The sequence below is a fragment of the Trachypithecus francoisi genome, unplaced genomic scaffold (genome assembly GCF_009764315.1).
Source record: "Trachypithecus francoisi isolate TF-2019V2 unplaced genomic scaffold, Tfra_2.0 Lachesis_group16, whole genome shotgun sequence".
In the NCBI taxonomy this organism is placed as follows: domain Eukaryota; kingdom Metazoa; phylum Chordata; class Mammalia; order Primates; family Cercopithecidae; genus Trachypithecus; species Trachypithecus francoisi.
The window spans coordinates 144,087-161,214 of record NW_022681461.1 but is presented as its reverse complement, the minus strand read 5'-3'; the positions used below and the strand labels follow the sequence as shown (position 1 = coordinate 161,214).

The following is a 17,128-nucleotide window of genomic DNA, read 5'->3' as shown; positions in this document are numbered from 1 at the left end:
TAAAATCTATTTATGGTGTACTCTGCACTGTGCTAAGTGGCTTCTTAAACCTGACATGTACAGATAACTCAGAATCCTTTCTAATCTGCTCCTCTTCCTGTCCTCCCCACATTAGTCAATGGAGCAGTCGTCCATCCAGCTGCTTCTGCCAGAAACTTGGGAGTCACCCTTGACATCTCCCTCTTCCTCATCATCTCCCCATATAAAACTCCCAAGTCCTGCATTCTCCAGAGCATATCTTGGAACTCTCCAATTTTCCCCACCAGCACCCTCTCCACCCTGGTCCAAGCCACCTTCATCTCCTGACTGGATTGCGGCCACACCTCATCTCATCTCACCTTTCCGCTGCCACTACTGTCCTGTCCTGGCCACCTTCATCTCCTGACTGGATTGCGGCCACACCTCATCTCATCTCACCTTTCCGCTGCCACTACTGTCCTGTTGCTTCATTCTCGAACCAGAAGCCAGAGTTATCATACCAAAACATAAGCCAGATCACGACCTCCCCACCTCGTCCCCACCCTTGCCACTGCCTAAACCCTCTGGGCTTCCCAATACACTCAGAATGAAGCTCAAATTTATATGAGGCCCTGCTTGGTCTGACGCCCTCATGATGTCGCCAATCTCATTTCACGCCAATCTTCCTTTAGGTGACTAAATTCCATGAACACTTCTTTCGGGTCCTCCAGAGTTCCAGGTTGCTTCCATCCCTGTATAATATGCCCTTCTTCCTACTGCTGGCCTGGCTCACCTTCCACTGCCCTTCAGGTTTCAGCTTCCACATCACTGCCTCAGAGGCACCTGCCCCAGGGTCCTGCCAGGAGCCTCTCCTCTAACCCTGTATTTCTCCCACATAGGACTGACCAGTTTGTTGTACTCCATTTTTGAGAATATTTGTTTAATAACTATCTCCCCAACTAGACTATAAGCCCCTTGAAGACAGGGAATGTCTCTATTTGTTCATCACTGTAGCCAAAGAATTTAGTGTTGAGTACATAGGAGGCCCTAAATAAATGTCTGCTGAATTTATTTATTAATTAATTTACAGAAAACGTGAGTATAATAGTGTCTGTCATTTGCAGATGAGCAAACAAAAGCATAAAGAACGTAAGCAACAGGCCCCAGACCTAGAATCAGTAAGCAGCGCAGAAGAGATTCCAACACAGGTTAGCAGACCCCAAAGCCCGTGTCCTAACTCTATATCCAATCACACCAGGATGGAATAGGCTGAGAGAGGATCTAAGAGGCAGTGAGCATTGATTCATACGGAACAAATGGAGTCTGTGAAAGGCTGAAAAATGGCCCCCAAAAGATATTCACATCCTAATTCCTGGAACGGTGAATGTTACCGTGTATGGGGAAAAAAGAAAAGAGAGGGGGTCTCTGCAGTTGTAATGAAGTTAATAAGGATCTTAAGTTAGGCAGATTATCCTGGATTATCTGCACGGGCCCTAATTGTAATCACACATGTCCTTGTAAGAGGCAGGCAAAGGGAGATGTGGCAGACAGAGGACAGGGGGATGTGAAGACAGCACCAACAGAGATTTGAAGATGGCCTTAGTTCAGGCTGTTAGAACCAAGTACCATAGACTGGGTGCTTATAAACAGAAATGTATTTCTCACACTTCTGGAGGCTGGATACCTGAGGTCAGGATGCTGGCACAGTCAGGTTCCTACTGAAGGCCCTCTTTCCACTTTACAGATGACTACCTTCTCATTGCATGCTCACATGGTGAAGAACAGAGAGGGAAAACAAGCTCGCCTATCTTTTTTTCTGTGAGACAAGTCTTGCTCTGTCGCCCAGGCTGAAGTGCAGGGGCGCCGTCAGTTCACTGCAACCTCCACCTCCATGTCTTTTTTTATTGTTTTTGAAATGGAGTCTCACTCTGTCACCCAGGCTAGACTGCAGTGCTGCAATCTTGGCTCACTGCAAGCTCCGCCTCCCGGGTTCCCGCCCTTCTCCTGCATCAGCCTCCTGAGTAGCTGGGACTACAGGTGCCGCCACCACGCCCGGCTAATTTTAGTATTTTTAGTAGAGACAGGGTTTCACCATGTTGGCCAGGCTGATCTCCAACTCCTGATCTCAGGTGATCCGCCTGCCTCGGCCTCCCACAGTGCTGAGGTTACTGGCGTGAGCCACCAAGCCCAGCCTCAGTGTCTTTTATAAAGCACTTATACCATTAATGAGGGTTCTACCCTCCATCCTCATGACCTAATCACCTCCCAAAGGCCCACCTCCTAATCCCATCACATCAGCGAGTTCGGATTTAAACACAGCTACTCTGGGAGGGATATCAACATTCAGTCCATAGCGAAGATGCTGGCAACGTTGGCTCTGAAGACTGGAGTGATGTGGCCACAAGCCAAGGAACACCAGTGGCCACCAGAAGCTGGAAGAGGCAAGGAACAAGATTCTCCCCTAGAATCTCAGGAGAGATGTGGCCCTGCTGCCGCCTTGACTAGTTTAGCCTAGTTGTACTGATTTCAGCCTTCTGGGCTCCAGAACTGTCACAGAATCCATTTCCATTGTTTTAAGCCACCAGGTTTGTGGTAATTTGTTACAGCAGACACAGGAAACTAATATAGAATCCATAATGTTATTTTGTGAAGACACAGAGGCTTACATCTGGAAAGGTTTTACTCCCTACTTCCCCCATCTGTACAGGGCCAGATATTTCAGACACAGATAAACACAGCACCTCCATTCTTAGCACCATTTCCACTATATATCCCCTCGGCCAAGAATCAGCATTGAGGAATGGGAAAATCAGAAGGCAAAACGATGTAAAAATCAACCAGGGGTCTAAATGCTTTTTTTTTTTCCCCCCCAAACTAGCCCTAGAAATGCTTCAGGCCAGACGTGGTGGCTGAGCTACAGGCTGAGCTGGGAGACTTGCTTTATCCCAGGAGTTGGAGGTTGCAGTGAGCTATAATCACACCAGTGTACTCCAGTCTGGGCAACGCAGTGAGATCCTGTGTCTTAAAAAAATAAAAAATGCTTCAAAGCCCAGCACCTACGTGAAAACCAATGTAAATGATGTCTTAACATAGCTTCCAAAATGTTTTTGGATCCATAGAGATCTGCATTTTCATTTCGCCATACAATAAGTAACCTGTAGTAGATAAGCAGCTGCTTTAAAATAGCTAAATAATCACATTCCATGAAATTATAAGCCTATATTTGCAAGTTCACCTTTTCAGTCTCACTTTGGGTCCTTGTTCTGCATCATATATTAGGGTTTGGCTTGAAATACTGATAACTCGCTCTGTTTTAAGACAATCTGTAATTTTATAAGATAGATAGTAGAAATATAAATTTAAATGGCTTGTTTTAACATCCTAAGAAGTCAAATAATATTGACAAGGTGAGACGCACTGAGAAGAAACACATTTTAACATACTCTCAATCTCTCCTTCCAGAGGACAAGGAAAACGCGCTCCTACCAGAGCAGCCATCTTGCTATTATTCCATCCAGTTTCCAGATGGGAAAGGAATATTAAGTCGTTGGCGATTAATCCTACCAAAGCAAATTGGAAATTTCCAAAGCTGTTGTCAGTATGGCTCTGCAGTTTAAGATGAACATACAGGAGGTGAATGCACAGCAGTTACAACATGGCTGAAGAAATAACAATCTTAAGAACTGCTATAAGAGAACATAACAAGAACTCCGTGATGAGAGGGACAGCGAAAAGATAGTTGAGGAAATGATGTGAGCTGTCTTCAGGTTGCTGAATCTTCACAGAGGCAGAAGGGTGAGGAGAGTTTCATGTAAGAGAATGTCCTGAGCAAAGGTATTTTTCAGAGAGCCCAGAGCAGCTCTGGGAAGCAATTAGAAAAACTTTGAAGTACTTCACTTACAATAGGTCCAGAGCAGGAAAGAACTTTAAGTTCAACAGCCCCATTTTACAGATGAGAAACTGAGGCTAGGACAGGTTAGGTCACGTCCCCAAGGACAAGAACCTGGTAAGTGGCCAAGCTGGGATTCAAATTCGGGCCTATCAGACCCTCCTCTAGTACTGTCTGCTGGGCCGTGAGCGAACCCTTGGCCTCTCTATGTTTATTTCAGATGCTAGAGGTGTATCTACCAGCTTAAATAATGAATGACAAGCTACCTTTTATTTCTTATAGGCCAATTAATGTTGAAGCACTATGAATCTATCCTATGAGTCACTCAACCAAATTGCTTTTTACCAATTCTTTGCAATATGACATTTACATAGATGCCATCCCCCATCACCTTCTTGCATGTTTTTTTTTTGAAACAGAGTTTCACTCTTGTTGCCCAGGCTGGAGTGCAACGGAGTGATTTCAGCTTACCGCAACCTCTGCCTCCCGGGTTCAAGTGCTTCTCCTGTCTCAGCCTTCAGAGTAGCTGGGATTACAGGCGTGCACCACCACACCCGGCTAATTTTGTATTTTTAGTAGTGACAGGGTTTCTCTATGTTGGTCAGGCTGGTCTCGAACTACCAACCTCAGGTGATCTGCCCGCCTCAGCCTCCCAGTGCTGGGATTACAGGCATGAGCCACTGCACCCGGCCTTCTGCTGCCTCTTTTACCCTGGCCTCCCCTTGATCTCAAGGGTAGTAAATAACTATTTGGCCCAATTATTTTTATTGAGACTACCTAGTTTTATACATGAGCCCTTACCCGCCACACTGAAGAAAGAAACCTGTGCTAACACTATACCTTTGATAAGTGCAGACACTTATCAGGTGTGGTGTGGACATGTGCACGATGGTCTATGAACACGTGGCCTGAGTCAAATGCACAGACGTGGCACCTTCCCAGCCATTCCTGGTCAGGGCCATTAAGCTCTCTGCTGCTGTGCCTCCACCCGAGAGCTGGTGCCTGGAGGAGCAGCTTCGTGGCCTCGGTAGACAGAACTTAGGGTGTGAGCAACCCCAGGCAAGAAACCTACATACAAGTTCTATTGCTAGGGTTCTTATTCTAATGTTTCCTCAATGGTGACATCTGATAACAGGAGCATGCCTGTCCTTTGTTATATATATTCTTTCAGTCTCACCCCAGAATCTGAGAAGAGGATACCTGTGACTTTGTATAATGTAGTTTCCATAAGGATAATTTATATATTTTCTCTATTTCTAGGCCATCATTTATCAAGCATAATGAGCATTGTGTTACCTGGATAATGACCAACTGTTTGAGTTGTCCTCCAGGTAGTTCATTTTCTTACTTTTTACTTCTTCTAAGTTAGAAAATCCTAACTCATATGTAGAGCTCATTTGGTGGCTCTGTCGGATACATTTGGGTGTTCCGATCCAACACAGTCCTACAAATTATGAGTTGATTTCACATTTATTATGGTAAACATAAATCGATGGGCACAATAAATTCAAGAGCTAGAAGGCTGGGTTAAATGTTCCATTGGGGAAGTGAAATCAACAAATAGATGTGTAACCTACTTTTGGGTTGCAGTTGGCAAGCATGTTTTAGCATTTGGATGTCGTTTTAAAACATAACCTATAGCATGTCATCAGTTCTTTGACTAATGAATAAAAATCCATTCATTCAGCAAATATTTAGTAGCTACTGGTGACACTGCTTGGCACTAGGGATACAATTGGAAACCAGAAGATGGTCTCTGCCCTCACATATCTATAACAGGATTTCTTATGCTTAGCATTAAAAATCTTAATGTTCAGCCTTAAAATAGCACATTATTTGAGAAAGCCACCTAGATAATAAAAATGGGCTTTACAGACACTGTTCAGTGTCATGTTTTTAATTCATACCACATTCCAAAATCTTTCGTGAGGCACCTTTGCCTCCAGTACATGACTTGCTGCCCATTTTCTTCATTTTTATAAGAAATTGTCACATTTTCACAATTCCTTTCAACTACAGTGTCGGGAGGCACAGTACAGACCACCACATTCTGAAAATAAAATACTGCCATCCACCACATTCTAATGCAATTTCTTTGAGTCATGGAACAATGTCCTTTCTGTCCTTTCTTACTGGTTGCCACGGATCCCAACTTACCTTTTTCATTCTCCTTCATGACTCACAATATAATCATTAACCAAATCAAACAAAGCAGTCTTCTCTTACGATGTGGATTTTTTTTTTTTTTTTTTTAGACGGAGTCTCGCTCTGTCGTCCGGCTGGACTGCAGTGGCCGGATCTCAGCTCACTGCAAGCTCCGCCTCCCGGGTTCCCGCCATTCTCCTGCCTCAGCCTCCCGAGGAGCTGGGACTACAGGCGCCGCCACCTCGCCCGGCTAGGTTTTTTTGTGTGTTTTTAGTAGAGACGGGGTTTCACCGTGTTAGCCAGGATGGTCTCGATCTCCTGACCTCCTGATCCACCCGTCTCGGCCTCCCGAAGTGCTGGGATTACAGGCTTGAGCCACCGCGCCCGGCCTACGATGTGGATTTTCATCGAACAAAAACTCATCAGGTAATTCCGTCTCACATAAGTACTGCGCACGTGCTAAGTCCCGTCTCACATAAGTACTGCGCATGTGCTAAGTCCCGTCTCACATAAGTACTGCGCATGTGCTAAGTCCCGTCTCACATAAGTACTGCGCATGTGCTAAGTCCCGTCTCATATAAGTACTGCGCATGTGCTAAGAGGCGATGGACAATCTGCACATCTCTGGTTCTGCCCAAGTGTGAAGTGAAAGCCCTGCCAGCATGTACCTATGAGAGGAACCGCTTTTCCATGCGTGTACCATGGATCTTCTACATATCTGTCTGATGAAGCATTTTGCCAATAGCCTGTTCTGCCTTCTCTGCACATTAAACTCATCGTTAACGTCAAAGCTAATGTCACTAAGTTTTCCAATAGTAGTGCGTCTTGTACCTTGTTTTCTCTGTGTGGAGTAGAGCTCTGAATACTGCCTCTGACATTTTGACCTCATTTCTGGTATCACTGTAGAATCTCAAATTCAACATTTTCAAATCTCACTTTGAAAAATACTATTTTGGATATATTCTGGAAACAATAGGTTTATCTTTGTGTTTAAAAATAATAGAAAAGCTTCATGACTTCATGTCATCATCTGATAAAAGGACAGTGCACAGTGACGTGAGATTGAATGCACTACTTGTTGGATAATGTTTTTTTTTTGAGACGGGGTCTCACTCTGTCACCCAGGCTGGAGTGCAGTGGCGCAATCTCAGCTCACTGCAACCTCCACTTCCTAGATTCAAGTAATTCTTCTGCTTCTGCCTCAGCCTCCCAAGTAGCTGGGACTACAGGCACGCGCCACCACACCCGGCTACGTTTTGTATTTAGTGGAGATAGGGTTTCACCAGTTATCAGGCTGCTCTCAAACTCCTGACCTCAAGTGATCTGCTCACCTCAGCCCCCCAAACTGCTAGTATTAGAGGCGTTAGCCACCGTGCCCATCCTTGTTCAATAAAACCTAATTTCATATAGTCGTAATTATTTTTTCCTTTTTTGGCTGTTTGCGTTAAATCATTCTACTCGAAGGAATCACTTGTCTCATCTGCTACATACACATTTCTATATCCGTACTGCGGTCCTAGTCACTATAGTTCTAATATTTTTATGAATTCTAATATTTACTTGATTCATTCTATCTCTCCTTTTGCCCTTCAACACTCAGTCATTGAGCTATTTTTTGGAATTGGCATAGAATACCTAAAATCAATGAAAATTTGTGAGTAAGAATGGCAGATAACGGAAAAATATATCAGCTGAGGTGGACTGCACTCAGCTGACTAAATACTAGCCAAGACAAAGTGATTAACACTCTTTTTAGCATATACATAATCTTAAAGATGATTAATAACAGGATTCCGCTAACATTTTTAATGAATAAAACATGTAAGAATAAAATGACTGCATTGGTGTTTCCTCTGAAACTGCGAAAGCCCCTGCAGGTCACCTAACTGACTTTGGGGTATGGTGGGGGCATCCCCCATGGTCTATGAGCCACATTGAGAAACTCTGCTTTCAGTCTTCCAGCTTACCTTCGTTAGGCCTGTGTCAACACACAGCCAAAAGTTGTCACGATGTCCGATCCCACTGTCAGTTCAAACTGAACTCCATGCAGAAGCTATCTCTCTTCTCTCCTTGTTCCTTACCCTATGCCCAACTCCCAGCCACCACTCTTCCCACCCTGGTCTATGCAAACCTCTCCTCCACATCTCAAGTCAGGAAGCCTGTGATACTGACATTGAACTAGGGTTGAGTCCTACTGCTGTTCTTCCAAGGCAGTAATTCCCAACCTTGGCAACTCATTAAAGTCATCCGGGGAGCTTTAAAAAAATTTCAAAGTACTGCTGCCTCGAAGCTACCCCAGATCAATGTAATCAGAATCTCTGGGGTGGGATCCAAGTACTTGTATTTTTAAAAGGCTTCTCTAGTGTAGGCAGGATGAGGAGAACTGCCTAAGATGACACTGACAGAAGGCATCTCCCACAGCAGCCGCTCAAATTATTATGTCTACGGGGTCCACCCTTGTTCTGGGTTCATCATCTCTCATCAGGGCTACTGTGACCAGCTCCTTGTTGGATTCTCTGGACCCAGTGACATCTAGTGTTGCTGATCTGTTTCACATCCACCGTCATCACAGTTCTCAAATGGTCTTTGTTGTCTTTCCCTCTGGCTATGTCACTCCCTTCCTGCAACTCTCTTCCCAACTTGTCTGCACGCTGGAATCACCCGGGCCTTTAAAGCACCAATGTCTGGGCGGTAGCCCACACCAAATACATCACCACCTCCAGGGATGGGAATCAGGACGTGGTTAAAAAGCAGCGAGGACTGAGAATCAGTATTGTAGGAGTCACAGTATCTAGCATGACTACCACATCTAGATTAATTTAGCTACTACAGTTGAGCTTGTTCTGAGCTGACAGCCATTCTCAACAAGGAACTACTTTCTCTCTAGCGATTACAGTCCACTGACTTGAAAGACCAATCACCACATCACAGTGATGTAAGTGCTAACAGAAATACTAAGAATCCTCTGAGGAGAGAGCAAGTTATGGCCGGTGAAGTTAGGGAAAGCTCTTCAGAGGAAATCATACTTGAATGAGGTCTGGAGGGAATCATCCAGCCCAAAGAATGAGGGGCAAAAGACATTTTCTTAGAAACATACATTTATTCTTTAAAATATTATCGATGCATACTGACACAGAACATTCCCATTACATGTTTTTGATCAGTTAAGACAATGCTTCCCACTCTTTAAAATGCCATGATACAAAGAGAAAAAACATCTGCATATTCCCTGATTAAACGAGGCTCCTAGTGGTGGAGGTAACGGGCGTGGGACTCTGACTGAGGGTGTCTAGATCTCAGCCTACAAGGCGCGCCTGCAGGGACGCTCCAAATTAGCACCGCTTTGGCTGCCAGTGACAGAAAACCCATTCAAACTGGCCTAAGCGATGAAGGGTCTTTTTCTCTCACAGAATGAAAGGCACAGGGATGGGTGCCTCCAGGTACAGACTGTCAGAGCTCTGCTTCTTCGTCATTTTCTTGATAGTGTCTTACTTGGCATCGGCGTCATCCCCAGGCTGGTACAAGATGGCTGCCACATTGCTAGGTGTGAGCAGGTCAGAGGAGGAAGAGAGGGGTCCTTCCTTTTATGTCTATGTCTCTCTGTGAAGAAAGTTTTCTGAGAAGCCTGCAGAGAGTTACTCCTCATATTCCCGCAGCCAGAATCTTGTCAAATGTCCCTGCCTAACCGAATCCTTGGCAAGGAGAAATGGAACACCATGATCAACTTACATGATCCAGGATGAACTCACAGAAATGTGGACCAGATTCGCCTTCACAAAGACACATAGGGAGGGGTAAACAACCACACAAAATTGAGGCTTTTTCAGCAAGGGACTGATTGTTGGGTGGGCAACCAATAGCGTTTGCCTCGTATCAGAAAGAGGCTGTGCAGCATCGTAATTAGGGGCACCACTCTGGAGCCGGGCGGTGAGCTCCAGTTCCACTCTACTATTGCCAGCTGAGTATATGGGCTTCCGAGTTTTTCTCTCTGAAAAGGAAATGATAGGAGTCCCTAACTCTGGGGGGTGCTGGGAAGACGAAATGAGGATGAAAGGTACACTGCTCAGAAGCGACTCGGGCATATGTGCACATTATGATACGGCTCAATGTTACTGGTCATTTCTGTGGTGTCTGCCATGGGTTATAACAGCCAACAGGCAGGGCCACATCTGCGGGTAAGGGAGCACTGAGCCAGTGCCACACTCAATTAGGCATTCAATAAGTTCTTTTTTTTTTGCATACTAATAATTTAATTTAAAATCTATGTCTTCTTGCTAATAAAAAATATGCTACCAACTAAAAAGTAACATTTTTACAATTAGAAATACTTCTAAAGCAGAGGTCCTCATCTCGCAGGCTGGGGACTGGTGGGAACCAGGCTGCACAGCAGGAGGTGAACCTCAGCAAGCAAACACTCCTGCCTGAGCTCTGCCTCTGGTCAGATCAGCAGCGGCATTAGATTGTCTTTTTTCTTTAGATGGAGTCTCACTCTGTCGCCCAGGCTGGAGTGCCGTGGTGCGATCTCAGCTCACTGTAACCTCCACCTCCCAGGTTCAAGCAATTCTCCTGCCTCAGCCTCCTGAGGAGCTGGGATTACAGGCTCGCGCCACCACGCCTGGCTAATTTTTCTAATTTTAGTAGAGACGGGGTTTCTCCATGTTGGCCAGGCTTGTCTCGGACTCCTGACCTCAGGTGATCCACCCACCTCGGCCTCCCAAAGTGTTGGGATTACAGGTGTGAGCCACTGCGCCCGGCCTGGCATTAGATTCTCATAGGAGCACAAACCCAGCTGTGAACTGTGCATGAGAGGGATCTAGGTGGCAAGCTCCTTATGTGACTCTAATGCCTGATGATCCAAAGTGGAACAGTTTCACCCCTAAACCATGCCCTCCTCCCCACCCCCGTGGAAAAACTGTCTTCCACAAAATCCCCAATGCCAAAAAGGTTGGAGAACGCTGTTCTAAAGTATTTGAAGATATTACTGCAAAAAAAAAAAAGAAAGTAAAAAAGGTTACCAAGTAAAAGGTAACATTTAACAATTGGGAATACTTCAAAAAATCTGCTGCTCCCTGGAAAGTATATTAAGAAAAATATTATAACAGTAATTACAAATTACAATGAGTATCTATTGAGCCTTCACTAAGTGCTGGGACTGCTTTAAATGCCTTACATTCACTCTCTCATTTAACCCTAAAACCAAACTTTGGAGTCAGGATTAGCAGTAAAACACTTAAAACTAAACTTCAACAAAAATATAAGTTTATTTTTAAAGGACAACCTTTTTCAGAATTTCATGTTAAACAAATTTGAGCTACCCCCAATTCCTAGTCCTAAGACACACTTTCTCACCTTACTATTCCTACCCCTGCTCAATTTTAGCATTTCTGAACTCAGGATGCATCTTAAAATGTTTAGACTTGGCCGGGTGTGGTAGCTCACGCCTGTAATCCCACCACTTTGGGAGGCCGAGGCAAGTGAATCACCTGAGGTCAGGAGTTCGTGACCAGCATGGCCAACAGGGTAAAACCCATCTCTACTAAAAATACCCAAAAAATTAGCTGCGTGTGGTGGCACGTGCCTGTAATCCCAGCTACGTGGGAGGCTGAGGCAGGAGAATCACTTGAACCCAGGAGGTGGAGGTTGCAGTGAGCAGAGATCGCACCGTTGTACTCCAGCCTAGGCGACTAGAGTGAAACTCCATCTCAAAAAAATAAATAAATAAAATAAAATAAAATGTGTAGACGTAACTATAATAATGCTGTCCCCTGTTACCTGGGCTATTAGCTTGGCAGGGCATTCACAGGAGAGGAAGTGGAGCAGTCACAGCCATCTCCGAGTCAAGCTCCATGTCTGTTTTTTCGGTTTTTTTGGTTGTTGTTGTTGTTGTTGTTGTTGTTTTTTTTTTTTGAGATGGAGTCTCGCTCTGTCGCCAGGGCTGGAGTGCAGTGGCCGGATCTCAGCTCACTGCAAGCTCCGCCTCCCGGGTTCATGCCATTCTCCTGCCTCAGCCTCCCGTGTAGCTGGGACTACAGGCGCCCGTCACCTCGCCCGGCTAGTTTTTTGTATTTTTTAGTAGAGACGGGGTTTCACCGTGTTAGCCAGGATGGTCTCGATCTCCTGACCTTGTAATCCGCCCGTCTCGGCCTCCCAAAGTGCTGGGATTACAGGCTTGAGCCACCGCGCCCGGCTTGTTTTTTTTTTTTGAGACGGAGTCTCCCTCTGTCGCCCAGGCTGGGGTGTCGTGGCGTGATCTCGGCTCACTGCAACTTCTGCCTCCGGGGTTCAAGCGATTCTCCTGCCTCAGCCTCCCAAGTAGCTGGGACTACAGGTGTCCACCACCAGATCTGGCTAATTTTTTGTATTTTTAGTAGAGATAGGGTTTCACCGTGTTAGCCAGGATGGTCTTGATCTCCTGACCTCATGATCCACCCGCCTCGGCCTCCCAAAGTGCTGGGATTACAAGCGTGAGCCAACACGCCCGGCCTAACTTTTGTAGTTTTAGTAGAGACAGGGTTTCACCATATTAGCCAGGCTGGTCTCAACCTCCTGACTTTGTGACCCACCCGCCTTGGCCTCCCAAAGTGCTGGGATTACAGGCGTGAGCCACCGCACTGGCCCAAGCTCCATGTTGTACTCATTAACCAGGCATATGCTGGCAAGACCTTATCTTCCAGAGAGGGCCTTAAAATGGGATCGAATGAGTAATGGCAGTGTTACATTTCCCCTGGTGCTGGTAGCCAAGTAACTCCCACTTTAGATTGTAGAAATCACATGAAATAGTGTGGACCTGAACATTAAAGCCTAAGCGATATGTCCCCAATCCTGCAGGCGGTTTATCGCCAAGATTTCTCACTTTGCTTCAGTCCAAGGACCAAGTGAAGAACTAGAAATTCAAGAACACCATTTAAATCCTAGGTCTAGCAATTGATTTTCTGGGTGCGATAAGCAGTGACTGAAATGCCCTGGACTCTCCTCCTTCATCTGTTAAAAGATATCAACAGTGCCTACAGAAGGTCTGAGGGTATTAAGAGTAACTAATGAGATTGTTTTGCTTCCAACATACCTCACATTTTCTCCCACTCATATCTGTTTCCTCCCTTACCGCACACGAAGGTCTAAATCTCCCAACCCATTAATGATTCAACTTATTAAAGGAAATCAGCCGCTTGCCTGGCAGCTAACATAGTTCCGCTTCATTACTACTTCAATTAATTTCATTTTCTTCAGTCATCTATAAGAATCTATTCAATTTCAGAAACGTACGTGTTAACAACACATTGACGGAATAAAGAAGTAGAGTTCACCTGGCCCCGGCAGCAGCCTCTGGGCCCCAGGTTTTCCCAGCCAGCCCGGCCCCACTGGAGTTCCTGCTGCCTCCACATCCCACCGAAGATCTGGCTCCTCCCACTCTTACTAGCCACCAGGGCTACCTCTGCCCACAGAATGAGATCCAAACTCCTTAGGTGGGTGGAAGAGCCTCTCCACGATATCCATTCCCCACCCACCCTTCCAGCTTCACATCTCATCATTTCCTCCTTGTACCCTGCACTGCAGGCATGGCGGGAGGGTGGGGGTGTGTGTGTACACAAAGGGAGCCACCACATCTACCAACCTCCCTGCAGCCACCTCCACATGTGCCTCCCCGTCTTTGATAGTGGGTAAACCTGTGTGTTCATCAAAGACCCACTTTACTCCTATTCTAGATCTCCACCCCTCCCACCACCTCAGTGAACATGGTCCCTGCAATCACCCACTATCCTCCCCACTCTCATCAGCTTCATTCATTCATTCATTCATTCACTCATTCATTCAGAGACAGAGTCTTGCTCTGTCACCCAGGCTGGAGAGCAGCGGGGCCGTCCCTGGCTCACTGCAGCCTCAACCTTCCAGGCTGAATTGATCCTCACACCTCAGCCTCCAGAGTAGCTGAGAACACATGTACACACCACCATGCCAAGCCAATTTTTTAAAATTTTTGTAAAGATGGAATCTCACTTTGTTTTCCAAGCTGATCTTGAACTCCTGGGTTCAAGCAATCCTCCCACCTTGGCCTTGGAAAGTGCTGGGATTACAGGCGTGAGCCGCCGTGCCCAGTCAGCTGCTTTCTCTTTGTCCAGGTTATTCTCTTCAGCACACAAATGTGCTCTGATAGACGGTGCCTTTAAAACATCCTCAGTTGACTTCCCATCCTTCTCCAGCAACTTCCCTGTTTCTTTAATCTTTCAGTAGGACCCCCTGAAAGCACTGCCTGTACTTGATGTCTCAACTTTCTTGCCCTGCCCTCTCTCCTCAACTCCCCAGTTAAGCTTCTTTTCCCAATATTCTATCACAATTGCCTTCTTCCAGGTCACCAGTGACCCCCACTGAACCAAATCCCACAGTCCTCATAACTTCCACTTCTCGGCAGCTGAGATTCCTGATGCCACAGCTCAGGCTGCACACCACTGACCTTCTTTCCACCTCCCTCCAGGATGTGCCCCTCCACTTTCATGACGTCAAATACCATCTGTATCCTGAAGGCTCTGCAAATTCAGATCTGTAGTCATGGGCTGCCTCTTGAACTCCAGCTATACTTCCACTAGGCATTTCAGACTCAAAACATTTATTTTTTTTTTTAGATGGAGTCTCACTCTCATTGCCCAGGCGGGAGTGCGATGGTGCCATCTCAGCTCACTGCAATCTCTACCTCCCAGGTTCAGGTGACTCTCCTGCTTCAGCCTCTCCAGTAGCTGGGATTACAGGCACCCGACACCACACCCAACTAATTTTTGTATTTTTTTTTTTTTTTTTTTTTTTTGAGGCGGAGTCTTGCTCTGTCGCCCAGGCTGGAGTGCAGTGGCCGGATCTCAGCTCACTGCAAGCTCCGCCTCCCGGTTCTCGCCATTCTCCTGTCTCAGCCTCCCAAGTAGCTGGGACTACAGGCGCCCGCCACCGCGCCCGGCTAGTTTTTTGTATTTTTAGTAGAGACGGGGTTTCACTGTGTTCGCCAGGATGGTCTCGATCTCCTGACCTTGTGATCCACCCGTCTCGGCCTCCCAAAGTGCTGGGATTACAGGCTTGAGCCACCGCGCCCGGCAATTTTTGTATTTTTAATAGAGATGGAGTTTCACAATGTTGGCCTGGCTGGTCTCAAACTCCTGACCTCAGGTGACCCACCACCCCCCACCCACTCGGCCTCCCAAAGTGCTGAGATTACAGGCGTGAGCCACTGCACCCGGCCCAGTCTCAATACATTTAAAATCAACCTTGATTTTCTCCTACAACCTTATTCTTCCCCTGCCCAGCCCTACCTCAACAAAATGGCACCAAATCTTGAAATTGTTCTTGACTTCTTTTTCTCTCACATCTTAGATACAATCCACTCCAAAATCCCAACAGCTCTTCAAAATATCCCAAATGTGAACACTTCTCACCGTTACCAATTCTAGTCCAAGCTACCATGATCTCGCATGTAGATTTCTCTATTAGCTTTTAAACTTGTATGCCTGCACTTTCCTGCCCCTTTCCTCTCCCGTTCCCCCAAATTAGGTATCTACCCAGCATGATCTTTTCAAGGCACACCTCAAATCATGTTACTCCCTACTTAAAACCTTCAAATGGCTCCCCACAAATTGCTCAGAATAAAAACCCTGTAACACCCCATGGAATTGGGTCCTCAGCAACTTCTCCAGTTTTACTTCCTACCACTTTTTCCCTCGTTCATTCAACACCAGCAGTCTGGTCTTCCTGCAGCTGCCCCAGCTTGCAAAGTGCTTCCCACCTGGAGGCTCTGCCCCCCCTGATTCTGTGTCTTCTCTGTGCTGGAACATCACATCCTCCGAAAGTCCACCTGAATAGCCCACAGAAAGCAGCAGGTTCCTTATTCCCAAGTTTCCTTTCTCTGCTTTATTTTTCTTCATAGTGCTTTCATTACCTGAGAACATATTAAATATTCATAGGCCTGCCTATTTGTCTCCCCTAGCAGAACTCAAGTTCCATATGCAATGGGCTTTGTTCTGAGCACCTGGAATAGTACTTGCACATAATAGGTGTTCAATAAATATTTGTTAATTGATTGAATGAATAATTAAATTCTTGGACTTCTTCATCTTTTTTTTCTGAAATGGTCACTTTTCTATTTCCACAAGGCACTCACTGACTGCCTCAGGTAACTTGTACCCTGGTCTCAGAGGCTCCATACCATCCTACCTGAACCCCACTCCCACAGACAGCCCACATCCAGCCTGCCCCAGCCTCACAGCGGCCCTAGGAACAGACCCATCTGCACCCTGAGACTATGAGTTCTTCCAGGGCACAGATTTTGGATTTGTCTTGTACCCCAGTGCCAAGAGTTTCTGGCACAAAGTGGCTATTCAATATGTGTCTGTGGATTTAAATAATATGCCAACATGGGAAGCAGGGGACAGGAAAGGTTGGTCAGCAGGTACACAGTTACAGTTAGACTGGAAGAATAAGTTCCGGGTTCCATTACACAGTAGGGTGACTACAGCAAATAACAACGTAGTATATATTTCAAGAAAACTTGAAGAGAAGATTTTGAATGTTGTCCCCACAAAGAAATGACAAATGCCTAAAGTCATGGACATGGTAATTACTCCGATTTGACCATTATACTACGTATACATGCACTGAAACATCACATTATATCCCATAAATATGTACAATATTATGTGTCAATTATAAATTTCTTTTCAGTGCTGGAGAGGATGTGGAGAAACAGGAACAGTTTTACACTGTTGGTGGGACTGTAAACTAGTTCAACCATTGTGGAAGATAGTGTGGCGATTCCTCAAGGGTCTAGAACTAGAAATACCATTTGACCCAGCCATCCCATTACTGGGTATACACCCAAAGGATTATAAATCATGCTGCTATAAAGACACATGCACACGTATGTTTATTGTGGCACTATTCACAATAGCAAAGACTTGGAACCAACCCAAATGTTCATCAGTGACAGACTGGATTAAGAAAATGTGGCACATATACACCATGGAATACTATGCAGCCATAAAAATGGATGAGTTCATGTCCTTTGTAGGGACATGGATGCAGCTGGAAACCATCATTCTCAGCAAACTATCACAAGATCAGAAAACCAAATACTGCATGTTCTCACTCATAGGTGGGAATTGA

The 17,128-nt window shown here is 45.7% G+C and overlaps 1 protein-coding gene across 29 annotated transcripts in view; it reads right to left on the bottom strand.

Moving 5' to 3' along the window:
* The window catches only part of AOPEP (aminopeptidase O (putative)), a 378,597-nt gene that overhangs the window by 239,044 nt on the left and 122,425 nt on the right, over window positions 1–17,128 (bottom strand). The gene's annotated exons all lie outside the window — the stretch shown is intronic.